Source organism: Carassius carassius, chromosome 32, assembly GCF_963082965.1.
Source record: "Carassius carassius chromosome 32, fCarCar2.1, whole genome shotgun sequence".
Classification (NCBI taxonomy): domain Eukaryota; kingdom Metazoa; phylum Chordata; class Actinopteri; order Cypriniformes; family Cyprinidae; genus Carassius; species Carassius carassius.
This window is the reverse complement of record NC_081786.1, coordinates 3,897,551-3,912,323: the sequence shown is the minus strand read 5'-3', so window position 1 is coordinate 3,912,323 and position 14,773 is coordinate 3,897,551.

The window sequence follows — 14,773 nt, the reverse complement described above, 5'->3', positions numbered from 1 at the left end:
CGAGAAATATGAGTCTGTATATTATGTTTATTATATATATATATATATATAACTTCAAACGGCTATTTCATTGAAAAAAGAGCGCTGCACATTGCAGTGTCACAAGGCGGAGCCATAGACTGTATAAAAACATGGACGTAGTGTCCGTGACGTCACCCGTAGACTCCTGAAGAGAGTTTTTGAAGCCTAAAGTGTGCAGAGGGGGAGGTGTCAAGATGGCGCCGCATTAACATCAACTTTATCTCGCTCTTATTCTAATTTATGTGCTGTGCTTAAAGCTTTGAATTTCTATGAACAATCTTTTCTATAACTTGTTGCGGAAGTTCGGCATACTCTTTTAAAACTGTCTTTAATGAGTTCGGGACCCCATTTTTGTTGTTTTTTGTTACTTTCTACACCTGGGTTAAGTAGCTCAGTTGCTACAAACATGGAGGAAGATATGGATACAGCTTCTTTTGAGGCTTCTGCAAACAGCGATAATCTAAAGGTGCATAATTAGGCAAGACGCCTAGAAAATACATTTGGAAGCTCTCCGGACACTCCTAGTAAGTCCCCTGCTCAGAAGAAATCTCGAACGAACACCCCCGACACAATATCTAACTCTGTGCTGCTAACGGCAATCAAAAAGGTCAGCAAGTTACAAGAAGAGTCGTTGGTAAAACTGCAGTTCGTCGAAGCCTCGGTGAAGAAAAACACCTCTTCAATCTGCAAGCTTACCTGCTCGCTTGAAGCCATGAATAAACAGGTGGATGACGTGACAGAGAAGGTGCTTTGTCTGCAATCAAAGGTGGAGATCCTCGAAAAAGAAAACAAGTCTCTCAAGGAGAAATGCAGCGGAATTGGATTGCTACAAACGCAGATGGAACCTCTGTGTAGCTGGGATACCTGAACGTGAAGGGGAAAATGTCAAAATGGTTATCATTGAGCTTTTCAGGAACCTCTCTCCACACTCCACGGAGAAAATACAGGACATGGTTGACATCGCACATAGACTTGGCCCCAAGTCTGGAAACTCCAACCCACGGCGTATCATCGTCCAGTTTTTATCCCGCACTTGCCGTGATGCAATATGGGCAGAAGCCAAACGATCTGAGCTGCTGGAACAGAAGAAAATTTGGATCCTGGAAGATCTCACTCAGGCATACATGCCAACCCTCCCTAATTTTCCAGGAGACTCCCGAATTTCAAAGCCCCTCCCGAAAATCTCCCGGACCGACCTTTCTCCCGAATTTCTCCCGATTTCCACCCGGACAACAATATTGCTACACCATCCGTCACTGGGCGCCGTTTTAGACCAAACGCTTGCGCTCCCATGGCGTCTGTCGTTGCTATGCAACTAAACTGCGCTCTCCATGATGACGACGAAGAAGTATCAGCAAAGGGTTAATTGATTTCTAGCCTCACCTCGGCTCGCATTAGCTTTACTACTAGATATATTTCTGGAGATGAGAAGGAAAAACCCGCCTGGAAAAAGTAGCGCACCACGTTGCTTCCATTATGAGCGTGCTCACCGCGGCCGCGCACCTACGGTTGAAATAACGAGCTTAAGCGCGAAAAAGATGCGATATGTGAACGGCCCCTAGAAGCAGACGTCTGAAATGAAAGGCAAGAACAGCTATTTATTTAGCTTTAGACTGTTACATGAAAATTTAAAATGAAATGTCATAATTATAATGTTTTGAGAGTTTACTTATGTAATTGTTGCATTATGCTATGAATTAATAAATGTTTATCGATAAGATCTAGCTATTTCATATCTCTTCATTTACAGTAGCTAACAAATTAGGGTCTAACCTCCTGAGGAGAGGCCTTATGGAATTGAATTTGTCAAATAAATGAATTACATTTTTCTTTGCGTTTGTGTATGTGATATATATGACGACACACAACCCCCCCCCTCCCCCGGTCCTTTTTAATGTCTCCCTAATTCTGAGGTCTCAAGGTTGGCAAGTATGCACTCAGGAAGACAAAGAGGCTAGAAACAAACTCTGGCCACTCGTTGAAAAGGCAAGAAAGGAAGGAAAGAAAGCTGGGTTTAATGGGCCAGTTGCTTTCATTAACGGGAAGAGAATTTCTGTGTATGATAGTATACCTCTTACACTTTGATTTTTCAAAACCCGATTACAATTTTTTTATTTTTTTATGTGTATATATATATAATATATATATAATATATATATATATATATGTGTAACGCGCGTGAGTATTCACTTGCTAAAGTCCTTACCCAGCGCTGTGTCGTGGGTTCTTGGCTTCGTTCTGTTATCCACACTATAAAGAGGACACTGGCAAGGAGCTCGGGTGATTACAACACTTGTTTATTGAACAATCAGAGGCAATATTCCAACTTGACCGCAGCCGATTACAGAGTGCGTCTTAGCTCTCCCTCTCTCTCATCTCAACAAAACCCCGCGTTCCTCCACTCCCGCGATCTCAATCGCGGGCGCTATTCTCGCGATATTAACCCAATTCCTATTTAAAGTCATAGAACATTTTAACTAAATTTCACTTCCTACATAATACTCCCTTACCCAACAAGAAATGTCCTCATTTCTATTACACAGTCCTGGAACCACACAAACAATTTTTTTTTTTTTTTTTTTTCAATTGTCTACCAACATGTCGAAATTAACAAAACATGCTTGGAAATACTGAAACAGAATAAATCAAATAGACTCTTAAAGGTCTCAATATACATGAGCCCTCTCAAAGTAAAGATTCCCATTGATACAGCTTTGCACATAAAATAGATTTAAAAAAAAACAACATAAAAAAATAACAACCTTTAGCAAATCAGTAAAGTGCAAAGTCTTTCAAATGGCAAGGCAACCGACGTGTCCTGGGGGGCATACCCCGAGTGGACACCGGAGTGTCAGGAAACTCATAAGCACCAGTTGACAGTCCAGCCTCCGGTATGCACCGTGTTAGAGGAAAGAGTTCAGGATTCGGGGTAACACGGCTGTCCTGTGCATTTTGTGTGGAGCTGGACGGTTGGGGGGTGCCAGGTTGTTGAATGCAACGTTGCAACTGGGGCAATGGTGCGGGCTCCAATGGAACCTGGGGTGCAGGGAGTCCTGGTGGCACTGGTGTAATGTGAGGTGGGACGAGGCCTGATAATGTATTCAAGGTATTCGGTTGAACAGGGGGGAAAGGGGGAAAGGGGGGGAGAAAGCGTGTGTGTTCTTTGAGTCTGTAATGTAAGGTTTCATACGATTGTAGTGTATTATTTTTGCTTTTGCCCCCGGTCTGGATACATCCTGCACCTCGAAATTAACAGGGGTGGAAATACCAGAGGGGCATATTGGTTGCAAAACCTCATAGGGGCCGACCCAACGTGGAGACAGTTTGTTATGGCGGTGGGCAGGATCATCCACTAACACCAAGTCACCACAGTTATAAGGAGTGTACTTTAAACGACGATCGTAGTTCAGGCGTTGCTGATCTTGTGCCTTGTCTCGGTAAGCAGTTGCAGAATGATAAGCAGCGGTCAATCTTTTGCGCAGCTTGTTTGCATATCCTGCTGGTGTGCCCGCTGTCGCTGCACTGCAAGCATTATCATTCTGGAGCAGTGTGTCCAGGGAGATGCGTGCCTCACGGCCATGAGCCAGAAAGAAGGGTGTCAATCCCGTACTAGTGTGCTTGGTGGTGTTATAAGCCAATGCAACCTGCGGGAGGTGCTCGTCCCATTCTGTGCCAGATGCAAAAAGATGTTTGGAAAGTTCGTCTTTTAGAGTACGATTAAAGCGTTCCTCAGCCCCGTCGCATTGAGCGTGATAAGGGGACGTACGAAGCTTCTTAATTGACAACAATTTACAAAGGTGCTTTATGAGGTCGGACTCGAACTGTCTGCCCTGGTCAGAGTGTAGGGCCTCAGGGACACCATGTTGTGGAACGTAGCGGTCAAAGATGCAGCCTGCTACGGAGACAGCCGTTTGATCCTTCAATGGGTAGAGATTGACAAATTTGGTGTATAGGTCCATCATTACTAGAACATAACGGTTACCCTTGGTAGAAATAGGCAACTCTGTTATGTCTGCAGCCACTATTTGAAATGGGCGGTCCGGGGAGATAGGAATGAGTGGTGCCTGAGGTCGGGGCACAGGAGAACACCTTGACTGACAAGCAGCACATTGGGAGCAATGTTTAGCAATGTCTGACGACATGTAAGGCCAGTAAAAGGACCGCATGGCTCTGTCCAGTGTTTTGGCCACACCATAATGACCCACTGAGGGGTGTCCATGGACATGACTGAGGATCTCAGGAATAAATGATGTAGGAATGACAACTTGTAAGGCCTTGTCACCACAAGAGTTGCGTGAATGTCTGCATAACAACCCATTATGAATAACGAGGCGACTAAACTGTGCCCACAGTTTTCTAAGGTATGATGATGCGTCACGTAGCCTCCATAAGGGTGGTCTACGTCCTGTTTCCATCCACGAGAGAACAGCAGCTAAATCCGGGTCTGACATTTGTTGTTCTATAATGTTCCAATCACTTTGGATTTGAACCATATTTGCTGTTGTGTGGTTTGGACCAAGCATGGGCAAGGGGGCATTTTTGTCCATGGGCAGTGTTTGGGAGTGTGCTAACATCGTTTTTTCCTGCAAACATTCTGATGTGGTCTGAGTTGCGGCAGAGACAGTCAATGCATTGCTCTGGACACACCGGTCCGGTTCCCGAGGATCGGTCTCTGGCCGTCTAGACATGGCATCTGCATTAAGGTGTTTAACTCCATTACGGTGAATTACATGCCAGTCATAAAGATCCAATTCTATAGCCCAACGTGCTCGTCTACCTGTGGGGTCGTGATCTAAGGGAAGTTTCTTGAGACCAACCAAAGGTTTATGATCAGTAATGATGGTGAACGGATGACAAGCAAGATGCAACCACACAATGGCAAACAATTCCCGATCGAAGGTGGACCATTTTCTTTCCGCAGCAGATAGAACATGGCTGGCGTATGCAATGACATGCTCTTTTCCATCTACTTGTTGTGACAGAACAGAGCCCAGTGAATGAAGGGAAGCATCAGTGTAAAGGATAAAGGGAATTGAAAAATTTGGAAATGCCATAATTGGTTGGGATGTCAGTTCCTGTTTCAGTACACTGAAAGCTTCATCTGCTTCTGCTGACCAAGAGAATGGTACTCCTTTGTGTGTGAGATGGTACAAGGGTTCTGCCGTGCGTGCAAAATGTCTAATGAATCGACGATAGTATGAGCACAGACCCAGGAAAGCCCTGACCTGCGTGGCTGTTGTTGGAATTGGCCATGTCTTGACTTTGTCTATGTTTGCTGGGTCTGGCTCGACACCGGCACTCGAAACACGGTGGCCCAGGAAGGTAACAGAAGAACATGCCAGATGGCACTTGGACAGCTTAAGTTTGAGTCCAGCTGTACAAAATCGCTGAAAAACTTCGCGCAGATGCTGCAGGTGTTGGGGGAAATCAGCACTGTAGACGATAATATCGTCTAAGTAGATCAAACAAATACTCCAGTGCAGACCCCGGAGCACGAGCTCCATTAAGCGCTGGAAACTGGGTGGGGCATTCGAGATCCCCATTGGCATCATACGGAACTGATATAGGCCTGTACCAGTGGAGAAAGCGGTTTTCTCTTTGTCACTTGGAGTGAGTGGTATTTGCCAGTAACCAGCAGTTAAATCAATTGTAGTAAACACTCTGGCCCCCGAAAGTCTATCGAGGGTATCATCTACTCGAGGAAGTGGGTGCAAGTCCTTGATGGTGACGTCATTGAGACGTCTATAATCTACACAGAACCGGTGTGTGCCATCTTTTTTCCGGACAAGTACTACCGGAGCTGACCACGGACTGTGAGATTCCTCGATGACGTTATGATCCAAAAGCCTCGACACCTCTTGCTGTAATACAGCCTGAGTAGCTGGTGACGTTCTATAAGGGCACAATTTTACTGGAGCCGCATCACCTGTGTTGATACTATGTGTAATCAGGTCAGTTTTACCATAGTCATGAGAATGGGAGCTAAAAATGTTAGCAAACTCTGTCAACAGATTTTTGAGCTGTACCTGTTCTTCGGCATTTAAGTTTGTATTCTCCAAATGCACATCAGGCACTGGATGAGCAACTTCTGTGGAAGTGGTCACAGCTGAGACTAATACATACTCATCAAGTGTATTGCCAGTGACAGAGAAAATCTGACCTAATGGGCATCCAGCCTCAAGAGAGACTGTTTCGTTGGTCGGGTTAACAACTCTAACAATGCCCCTCCCCTTTTGAACAGATGTCAGTGTTCGTGCGATGCCTAACGTCATGACTAAAGAAGCCTGAGGTTCCAGTATACCTATATATGTGTCTGTGAAAGGATTTGCTACCCCATTATCTTTGACAGAAATTGGGATTGCCATTTCTGACATAGGCGGGACAGTCACCTGAGCAATAGTAACAGCAGAGCTTTGCACTGGAATCAGGGACTGGGGTGGTGAGAAAGGCACTGACGTGTTATACAGTTGTAAACTTGCATGTGGGATGTCAACAGTTATGGCATGTTCAATTAGAAAATCCCATCCTAGTAGAACAGGATGAGTAGCTGTACGTACCACATGGAAAACATGAGAAAATGTTACATCTCCAATATGTATGGGAGCTATGACAGAGCCAATTATGTCCAATAGCTGTCCGGTTACAGATGACGCTAACACAAATGATTTACTGATAGACTGGGTAGACAAAACTGGAATTGATTTACGACATTCATCTGTAATGAGGGACAGACCTGACCCAGTATCGACCAAAGCATGGAGTTCGGTGCCCGCCAATGCAATTTGGATGAATGGTGTAGGTGGAGTAGCTTTAAGACTAACTGTATCAGAATGGACCATTAGTGGAGATGAAGCTGGCATTTGGTCCCCAATGACAACTTCTACTCGTTTCCCCGTTGTGGTGAGGAAGACCCCTTGTGAGGTAGGGAAAAATGCACACGTTGTGTGGGTGATCTTGACAAACTCTGGGAATGGGGGGGTGTCGACGGGGAGCTGTGTCTGTGGTAACTGGAAGTTCTGTACTGTGGGCTTGGTGAGGGTGAACGGGCATAACGGGTTCTGTGTTCATATTCAAAGTCAGACCGGCGGTCTCGTGTAGGCGAGCGGCCAGAGCTAAAGCTACTATAATAATGTTTATGGGGGGTATATTTGTCAGATTGTGTAGTGTGATAAACTGGTGACTCACGACTGCGGGAGGAAGGGGAGTAGCTGCGATGCCTTTGGTAGGAAAAGTCATCCTTTGGAAGTGCTCGATCGGTTTCTGAACGGCCGTGGTAGTGTCGTGGGGGACAGCAGTCATCCTGCGGGTGTTGTTGTCGACCTCGATGTGTACATTGTGAAGAGCAGCAGCAGCCCTGGTTGTAGTGATGACCGTCTCGGCTGTAATGCTGATTGTCACGGCGGTAATGGTGGTCGTCCCGGCGATAATGATGGTCGTCCTGATCGGACTGCCGATGGCGCACTGTAATGTCATAGTCCACGGCTGCACAGGTCCGATGTGGAGAGTGTGTGGAAGATGTCACATTGTCCTGAAGGCTGGAAATCTGCTGCGAGAGCTGGTCCATGCGTTCATCAGTTCGTCGCAGGTGAGATTGACGTAAGGCATGCAGGTCGGTTCGGAGTTCAGCAATGGCTGATGCTAGTTCAGTGATGTGGGTTGCAGACACCGTGCTGGAAGATGGTTGTGAATTTACAGTCACAGGCATAACAGTTGAAGGGTTAGCAACACTAATGGCCAACTGAGCACGTTCACATTGAGTGGCGACTTTCAAGGCATTAGCTAACGTTACAGCCCCGTGCTCATGGATTTTTAGCTGAAGTGATGGATCTAAGCCGGTCACAAATCTGCGAAAAATTTCACAATTCCGTGCTGCTGTATCATAATGAGGAAATGCTTCAGTCACTAGATTTGTGAGCTCGGCCGCATAGACTTCAAGAGGTTCTTGTGGTTTACGTGGACGAGCATTCAAAAAAGTCTGAAATGTGGCCAAAAAAGTTGTAAGTCCAAAAACAGTGCTCAAACTGGCTTTAGTCGAATCGTAGTCAGCTTTCACCGCAGTGGAGAGAGACTGCCAGTATGCAAATGCTGAACCAGTAAGCTTTACTGGGAGAAGTTTGGCCTTTTCCAGTGGTACAGCTGAGACATTTAATGCTACTTCGAATCTCTGAATCCATGCACTAAAAGGCTCCTTACCATCTCCAGAAAAAGGAGCAGGCAGATCAATTTTAAATGGCATATGTGAACTCATTTCATCTGCAGCGTGTCTGTCTCTCTGTATTGCAGCTGGGTCATTCTTCAATTGGGGTGGCAAATGAGAGGCAGAAATTTTAAAAATGCTTGTTTGTTTTCTTTTAATAAAATGTATTGCTATGCATTTAAAATTAGTTTAATATTATATATCCATTAAAATTGAAGCTTAATAAAATTTAGATTTTTAAATAATTTGAATCAAACACTGGTGAAACAACCACTTATGTCTATGGTGTTACCAATATTTGAAGTAAAATTTTGGTTTGTTCTAAAATGAGCAGGGATATGCAACTTTAGGTAATAATTAATAAATACATAAATTACTGTAAGGACTCGGTTGCATTGATCATTTAAATTTAATTTTTCAAAAGAAATGTTTAATTGTTCATCTTGGCCCCTATTTTTGCCAAAGAAGAATTGTTTAGTTTTTATTAAATGTGTATATACATAAAAAAAGGCAGGAAAAATGGTCTGTGTTACTTTTATAGTCTTTATTCTAAAATATTAAAACCACTTTACAGTCTAAAAACATTAAATTATATGATCAAATGGCTCTGAAGGAAAGAAATTTCAGATACTTTTTGAAGTAACACCACAGACATAATATAACACCACAGACATAATATTGCATAAAAGGTTTAACAATTTAAAGTTTATTGAGCAAAATACTGAAATTCATCATGAGTAAGATTACAAGAACTATCTTCTCTGATAAAAGAACATTTAGAGAAAAACTGAATAAAAAAATTATTAAAACACTACATAAACACTGTTTCTCACAGTGAGTGTTTCTCACTCTATCAAAAAATTGTCTGCACAATGGGTTGTGCTGCAATCACAATGCGTGATATGTTTCAATAGAGAATACAAAAAACTGTCCACAGACTTGACACAAAACATTCAAAAAAATAAATAAAATCATTAAAAAAATCTGAACATCTTCAGTGAATAAATCATGTATCCACAAACTCATTTAACACAAAACACAAAAAATGCAGAACATCTTCAGTGAATAAATCATGTATCCACATACCTGACAAGAGAGATACAATTATGTGATTATGGCTGTTCTATGTGTTTTATTAAAAATACAACATGTCTGCGGAGTTACTACAGAGTTACTATAGAGTCTGTGGTGTCTGTGGTGTTACCAGGATAGGATAACACCACAGACAGTAACACCACAGACAAATTAGCCTAAATCCAGACTTTTCTAAAATGGAGGCTGCCATCATGATGATTGAAAGATCAGGGCATATTTTGGAGATATGAATAAACATGCAATTATCAAAATTTTGATTAAAATTTGTAAAATCTGCAAGTTATCAACATAACACCACAGACACTAATAAAGTGCGACACATGAAATTGTCAGGAGTTTAGCTAACTTTAAGAAAATTAATAAGAAAGAATGTACTCACCATGCACCCCTCAGATCAACCAGCACCTGCAATGGCCTTTACACACAGGAAGTAGGCCAAATAGATTTCCCCCTTTTCTTAAAGGGACGATGTCCATTGATGTAACACCACAGACATGAATTTGGGGGACACTACTTTATTCTTAAATATTACAAAATATGTATTTTTAAAAACAATTTAATAGAATTGTACATGTTGAATTAAATCTATATTCACAATATAACCACTTTATTTGTGTTAAAAATTTTATATTGTTGCCATTACATTCTATGAAACCTCTCTGAGGTATGGCGGGAACATGCATATTTTGTTACAAAAGTAATCTTTCAAACTCAATAAAATATGTATTTTAATACAAAAATGTAATTATTAATAGTGCAAAAATTGTTTTTATCCTACAGAATACAAAAATGCAACAACAAATTTTTTTAATGGTATTTAAAGTTTATTTAAACTGTTTTAAAGTAGAGGGACACCACTTGCCACCACAAATGAAGAATGACCCAGCTGCGTCATTCTCGTCATCAGCCATTTTAATGAGGGGGGGGGGGGGGGGTGCACGTAATCCAAACTTGCAAAAAGAGCATGTGAAGAAAAAAATAATGTAACAGTATTTCAACGGCTCTGCAGGTTAAAGCGGTGATATTCGCGTCGTTCAATATGGAGAAAACAAGCGTCCAACAGAAAAAAAAAGGCAACCAACGCTGCCACCAGTGTAACGCGCGTGAGTATTCACTTGCTAAAGTCCTTACCCAGCGCTGTGTCGTGGGTTCTTGGCTTCGTTCTGTTATCCACACTATAGAGAGGACACCGGCAAGGAGCTCGGGTGATTACAACACTTGTTTATTGAACAATCAGAGGCAATATTCCAACTTGACCGCAGCCGATTACAGAGTGCGTCTTAGCTCTCCCTCTCTCTCATCTCAACAAAACACCGCGTTCCTCCACTCCCGCGATCTCAATCGCGGGCGCTATTCTCGCGATATTAACTCAATTGCTATTTAAAGTCATAGAATATTATTACTAAATTTCACTTCCTACATATATATATATATATATATATATATATATATATATATATATATATATATATATATATATATATATATATATATATATATATACACACACATATATATATATATATATATATATATATATATATATATATATATATATATATATATACATATATATATATACACACATATATATATATATATATATATATATATATATATATATTGTATTAACCTTTTTTGATTATTATTATTATTATTATTATTAACCTTTTTTGATTATTAATTGATTAATCATTATTATTTTTTTCTTTTCTTTTCTTTTCTTTCGGGGTCCACAACAGAGTGTGTTGCCCTTCCCAAACTTTATTGGGAATTCGAGCTTTATGCTCTGCATATCTTCTAAGAAGCACTTTATTTGTCGTATCTGTTTGTAACAGTTCCATTTACTCAGAGTTGAGTTCCACTACTATTTTTAGTTCGTATTTCTCTTGTTTTTCTTTGAATGTTCGGGGGCTACGTGACTTAAACAAACGAAAAGCTTTATTTTTGTTTTGTAAATCCATGAAAAGGGATGTTTATTTTTTGCAAGAGACACACTCTTGTGTGAATGACGACAAGTTCTGGCGTACCCAGTGGGGAAGCTCCATTTCTTTCTGTCATAACTCTAGTTCGTCAGGTGGGGTCGCTATTCTACTTGATTATGGATTTCAGGGAAAAATTATAGAAATGCTTTCTTCAGGGATAGGAAGATGGATTATCTCAGTTGTTCTCTTGAATAACAATTTCTTTATAATGGCTAACTTATATGGGTTTAACAATTCTTCAAACAATAAAACTCTTTTTGATAGTATAATCCTTAATGTAAATAATCTGAAACTTAAGTATCCCTCTGCCTTTACATTAATTGGTGGTGATTTCAATGAAGCACCAGACTTTATTGCTGATAGATTTCCATCTAGGTCTGTGTCTAACAGTGTTAACCCCTTAATAGGAAAGTTATGTAGATGTCTGAACCTGATTGATGCACATAGATATTTAAACCCTGATAGCCCTATGTTCACTTGGTTTAAATCTGATCTTTCTCAAAAATCTAATATAGACCTGTGGCTAATATCTGACTCTTTAATTTCATATTTGACATCAGCAGGAATCTCACTGTCACCTCTAACAGATCATGCAGCAATTGATATTACTTTTTCTGACGATGAATCTAAGCAAAGAAGAAAAGTTAGCCCTGGTTACTGGAAATTAAATTGTTCTTTTTTACTGTCTGAATCATATTGTCAGCAAATTAGGGAAATTGCAGAGAGTGTGAAGTCTCAGGCTAATATCTCGGCCACATCTAAATGGGAGCAATTTAAATATGAATGCAGAAAATTCTCCGTAAAATTTGGAAAAAATAGAGCATCTGTTAAAAATAAAGAAGTTACAGATTTATTTAGAAAGATGAGCCAAATTTTAATAAATCCCATCCTGGGAGAAGATGTCAAGCAATCTCTTTATACTTTACAAAGCGGGCTGGATGATTTATTTTTAGAGAAAGCAAGGGCTGCTTTCATTAGATCGAGAGCTAAATGGCTCGAGTTTGGGGAAAAAAACTCTGCTTACTTTTTCAACCTAGAGAAAAAACATGGAAGTAATAAGAGCATTTCCTCTCTAGTAATAATTCACTATCTAATGACCCCTCCATCATCTCGTCTCATGTTTCTAATTTTTATCAAAATCTATACACCTCTTCTTTCGATCTTGTTGCTTCATCTTTATTTTTCCATAAGGTTCATTCTGTGATTCCTAAAATTAATGACCACAATAAAAAACTTTGTGAGGAACCCTTTACTATAGATGATCTTTATAACATAGTAAAAAGAATGCCACACAATAAATCTCCAGGGCCAGATGGGCTCCCATTTGAATTTTTTAAAGTCTTTTGGGACTCTATTAAGTTTCTTCTTTACGAAGCCCTTATTGAGTGTATAAACAATGGTGAATTGGCAGAATCAATGAAACAAGGTCTCATTTGTCTTATACCTAAGCCTAATAAGGATCCCAATATTTTGGTCACCCTTTTGAACTCTTATTATAAATTATTGGCTTCTGTTTATGCTGAAAGGCTAAAGTCTTGCTTAGCAGACCTAATTTCTAACACTCAGTCTGGTTTTCTAAAAGGTAGACACATCTCTAACAATATCAGATTAATTATAGATATTTTGGATTATTCCGAATTTATAAATAAAGATGCGTTAATTTTGTTTATCGACTTTTATAAAGCATTCGATACTGTTGAGCATTACTTTATTTTTGAAGCCATTTATCAGTTTGGTTTTGGTAGATCCTTTATTAACGCGATTCGTACTCTATATAACGGTATTAATAGCTGTGTCTCCTTAGCTTCCGATACTTCTCCCCGGTTTTCGGTGGGTCGAGGTATTCGCCAAGGATGCCCCATCTCTCTTGTGATGGTGTCCGTTTGCCCCCTGTTGCTTCAAATATGTTGTTTTTCTTTCAACTGCAATAAAAAAAATAAAAAAATAATAAATAATAATAAAAAAAAAGTGTGCAGAGCGAGCCGTCGCCATCTTGGCAGCGCGTCACCGCGCGCCTCTCCCGGACAATCGAAAATGGGCAAAAGGGCGGTAGCTGGTTGCTTAAGCCACGACCACCTAGCGCGACGGCTGTGACAGCAGTGGCAATTCACCTGTCACCAGTGTTGGGGAGTAACTAGTTACATGTAATGGCGTTACGTAATTTAATTACAAAATTATTGTAACTGTAATTAGTTACAGTTACTACGAAAAAATTAGTAATTAAATTACAGTTACTTATGAATTTTTTAACGATTACAAAGGGGATTACATTTGAATATTTACACACATCCACATACAGATTTAACCCAAATTGCACTGACTATTCTGAGACATACCGCCCTAATAATTTCCGGGATGCGGAAATACAGTCTGGTTCGTAGAATCCAGTCATAAAAACGGAATGCCTAACGCGGATGGAATATGCCACATTTTGGATGACTAAATCAAAAGTAGGTCAGTACACTTGAATCAAAACATGACATGGACTAGTGTCTGTGAATATTAAGCCCCAAAAATGCAATATATGACTTGCACATTCCGCGTGTCTGTGGAAATCAGGCGCGGACTGGACACCGGGAGAACCGGGACAATTCCCAGTGGCCTGGCAGCTGATTTTGCCCCACTATTTAATATCATTATTGTATAATTGCCTGCCGAATGTACTAAAGCGATCATTTGCGAATACGCCATTTGATAATTAAATCTCTAATAAGTCATGAAGTGTTAGTCATGACTCGCACGCTCTCCGCACCTCCGCCAAACGGTTTGGATCTGACTCCAAGTAATCAATGCGAATAGAGAGAGAATAGAGTGGACTGTGGAAGCGCACAGCTGGAGCAGAGAAGCAGAACTATACTGTTCAGGGTTTTAGGTCAGTTTTATCTGTAAAGATGCTTTTTTTGTCTTTTTTTTTTTTTTATTAATCAAGCAGCAGCACGTTGCTCATCAGTCATCGCTCAAAAAACTATATTAAGGACATCATTATTATCTGTTGTAATGTTACAGTAGTTATTTAGCTGAAAAAAATTCGGATATTTTTTTTTATAGGTTTAGGGGGAGCTACGACATACAACAACACAACCCTTATGAAAATTAACATTTTAATATTTAACTATAAATTTAACTGTGGTAACAAAAAATTTAAAATTATTTTACAAATGTATTTATTTAAAAATAAATACAAATCCATTTGCAAAAAAACAAAAACAAAACAAGGTTATTTTACTTTTATATAGGCTAATAAAAGCATGGTTAATTTTTGTAAGGGAAAAACATGACTCATGTACAGTATTAGGATTTTTCTATAAAGATATTGTAGTATTGTAGAGTATTGTATTGTAAAGTATAGTTTTGTTCAATCTTGAGTATTAAAGTCATGAGAGAGATGGATAACAGGGCAAAATAAAGAGACTGAAGAGAAAAATAGAAGTGAATGTGCAGTTCAGGAGAGAACTTTAAATTATTTTGCATGGTC